Below are 4,035 nucleotides of genomic sequence, written 5' to 3' on the forward strand. Positions count from 1 at the left end.
AAGTTGGTTAAGCAGCTGCCTTCGGCTCAGGTCATGATCCCAGCGTCCTGGGATCGAGTCCCACATCGGGACTCCTTGCTCATCAGGGAGCCTGCTTCTCCCTCTGCCTCTGCCTGCCATTCTGTCTGCCTGCGCTTGCTCTCTCTCCCTCTCTCTCTCTGACAAATAAATAAAAAAAAAAAAAAAAAGAAAACCCATCGGGTGAAAACTAGTGAAATCTGGATGGAATCCACAGCTACGCTGGCTGTTGGTTTCTTCAGTAGTGAAAACTGCTAGATTCCTTTGCAGAGCAGGTCACTGAGAACCACAGTTTCTTTCACTGTGTAGCTAATTCTGGTAGCCCCTACACTTCTTCCTTGTTCATAGGCATCTCTGGGTGGGTAAAACCAAGTGAGTCCATTGTGCCTTGCCCTGGAAGACTGAAGACACTGGCCATCCACTCCAATTTCCCATTTCTTGGTGAGGGGAACTTTTTCTAGGTGGGAAGCTCCCTCTCGAAACTGAACAGTACCAGCATGAGGGATGGAATGATGCAAGGAAAATGAAGCTGTTTTTCCTTCCCTACTTGTGGGACTGTTCTCAGATTTTTTTGTTGTTCCACTGTTGCTGAAGTGGATTTCGTGTGCTCTCCCAGGGCTATTTTGTTCATGGATATTTGCCTAATTATTGGTCTTTGTGGGGTCTCCTACACTGCTGTCTTGGTGACACCTGTTTTTGAGATACTAAATGATGAGACAAATATAGCACTTTGGTCTCTTGATGTATTGAGTTAAATGGATCAATTCAAAGTCTGGAGGTCCACTTTCTTCATCTTTTCTATATCATTTTTGATAGATTGAGACCAAAGTATAACAGCTGAAAACTTATTCCAAACCCAGTGCCTTTAAAAAAAAAAAAATGCACACTTAGAAGCTGAAGGGGATAAAAAGAAAAAAGTTCCCAAGTTACCAACTGGATTTTATTTCTCAGGGTTCTCTAAAGATACAGAACCAACAGGAGATATATATAAATATATATACATCTATATACATCTATATATATATAGTGATTTTTCCTTTTTCCTTTTTTCACCCATTTTTTAAATTTTTTCTGACATTTTTAAAAATTTTACTTAATTTGTTCAGTGTTCCAAGATTCATTGTTTATGCACTACACCCAGTGCTCCATGCAATACATGCCCTCCTTAATACCAACCACCAGGGTCTCCCAACCCCCCATTCCCCTCCCCTCCAAAACCCTCAGTTTGTTTCTCAGAGTCCACAATATCTCATGGTTCATCTCCCCCTCCGATTTCCCCCAACTCACTTCTCTTCTCCTTCACCCAATGTCCTCCATGTTATTTCTTATACTCCACAAGTAAGTGAAGCCATATGATAATTGACTCTCTCTACTGACTTATTTCATTCAGGATAATCTCCTATGGAGAATTTTCTTAAGCCACTTCATGGTGGTCTGTGACAGTGAAACTATCACCACAGTCTATAATGTATATTTAAAATTTGTTAAAAGGGTTGATCTTATGTAAGCATTCTTATCACAAAATAATAATAATAAAGAAAGAAGATGATGGGAAACTTTTGAAGGTGATCTGTTTATGACATGAAAGGAGATTTATCATAAGTAATTGGCTCATGTGGATCCTTACATGGAGGCTAAAACAATCCAGAAGACCCAGGAAAAGCAGGGGGGTAATTCAGTTTGAAGCCTGAGAACCAAGTCCAAATATAGAAGAAAACTGCTGTCCCAGGTCAAGCAGTCAGGCAGAGAAGGGGAGAATGAATTCTCCCTTCCTCTGCCTATTGTTCTATTCAAGCCTTCAAAGAATTGGATGATGTCCATTCATTTGGGGGAGGGCAACTTGCTTTCTAGGGCCCATTGATTCAAACGCAAATATCTTCTGGAAGAATCCTCACAGATATGCCAGTAATAATGTTTAGCCAAATATCTGGGCCCCCTGTGACCCAGTCAAAATTGATGCATAAAATCAGCCTTCAGAGAATCTAATTCCTAAAAGATTACGTGTAGTCTATTTTCAAAACGAGACAAATCAAGAACAAGACAAGGATGTCCACTCTTGCCACTTTTATTCAACATAGTACTGGAAGTCCTAGACCAAAAGAAGAAGAAATAAAAGACACCCAAATTGATAAGGAAGAAGTAACACTGTCACTATTTGCAAATGACATAATATTGTACCGAGAAAACCTTAAAGACTCAAAAAAAATTAGAACAAATAAATAAATCTGGTAAAGCTACAGGATGCAAAATTAATATACAGAAATCTGTAGTGCTTCTATACACTAGTAATGAAGTAGCAGAAAGAGAAATTAAGAAAACAATCCCATTTAAAATTGCAACAAAAATAATAAAATACCTAGGAATAAATTTGGCCAAGGAGGTGAAACACCTGTGCTCTGGAAATTAATAGACATTGATGAAAGAGATTGAAGACAATAAAAAAAGGGGGGGGACAAGATGGTGGGGAAGTAGGAGGAGGCGCCTTTTCAACCTGTACCCTAAAGTGAGCTGATTACCTACCAAAGAACTCCGATCACCCATGAAATCAGCCTGAGATCAGAATTATACACATCTGGATCTCTACAGGGGCAGAAGATGCCAGTGGGCAGGTAAAGCAGAGTGGGAAAGGCGGACTGATATCGGAAGATAAACAAAAGGGGGAGGGAGCCACCAGAGGTGACCGGTTGGAAAGTAATACCCCTAATACGAGCGAGAGTGCCCTGCATTTGGGGACCAGCATTAACTTGGAGACTGGTTGAAAGCACTCCAAAAGAGCAAAAGATCACGGGGGGAAATTGTGGGAATCGGGGCGGCTAGGGACAGGGGCTTAAGTCCCCGGTCCCTGGACAGACTCCCCTGGCACTGAGCCAGAGAGAGTGCAGCGGGGAAACCTGGTCTTGGTCCCTGAGCCACCAGCGCGCCCGAGATTGCATGGGTTCTGGCCCCTGTGAGGGGATGGGACCCACGCCGGATGGCAGAACGCGCAAGCCCTGCTACAGAACCTGAGATGCTCGCGCCCCTCATCCTCCCCTGAGAGAGGTACAAAGGCCCAGCCTGCGCTCTTTGACACGCGCCATTGTTTCAGAGCCTAAGACGTGAACCCCAAACTCTCCCCTGAGAGAGGTGCGCGAAGGCCCAGCCTGGTGCTTTCAGACCTGCGCCCTGTTCTCAGAGTCTGAGATGCGCACGTGACCCACGGCCTCCCCTGAAAGAGGTGCGTGCAAGCCAGGCGCTCTTAGACCCAGAAAGACCAGGCACTCCCAGCCCGGGCCCCTGGGAAAATCTCAGTGTGCGATCACTGCTTGGAACCTCTCTGGTGGTCTGGAGCTGCCCAAACAGCTGCCGCTGCTTTGGTTTTGGGTACAAGCAGAAGATCCTGCGTCCCCAGGGACCGCGACCCAGAACCTGCTCTGCCAGCGGCCAAGGGGGGATTTATATGGGCTCTGCGACACCCACAGAAGAACAGACTGAGGCTTCTCTCTGAGAGGGAGGTCAGGGTGCAGTTTGCTTTCCTCTAAACCTACAAAAACCATCAAAAGCGGTCAAGGCGAGAGGGGGGGAAAAAAGGTGAACAAACCTAAAAACCTCCAGAGAACAAAAGCCTGAAAAAACCGGTTTCCTAAGAGCCCACCCCCTTGAGGGGGACTGGAGGACTTAACTCAGGGAACATCATTGACTGAAAACCCACGTGGCAGGCCCCTCCCCCAGAAAACCAACCAGGAAAGAAAAAAAAAAGACTACAAGAGAACCACCACCACTACTTCATAGGACAACTTTTATTTTTAATTTGTTCCCACTATTCTGGCTCATTTTTTTTAGACAGATAATTTTTTAACCTGTTTACCATCACAGAGAGCTGTCCAGTACATCAAATTCCATAATAACCTTCTAACCTGAATTTTTGATACATACACCTGTGTTTTTCTTTTGCATTTCTATTTTTTTGAAAATTTTTTTAAATTTTAGTTTAGCTTAGTCTAGTTTATTCCTTTTTTATTTTTATTTTCTAATATTCAT

Source organism: Enhydra lutris, unplaced genomic scaffold (genome assembly GCF_002288905.1).
Source record: "Enhydra lutris kenyoni isolate GAN:26980312 unplaced genomic scaffold, ASM228890v2 scaffoldscaffold22, whole genome shotgun sequence".
Lineage (NCBI taxonomy): Eukaryota > Metazoa > Chordata > Mammalia > Carnivora > Mustelidae > Enhydra > Enhydra lutris.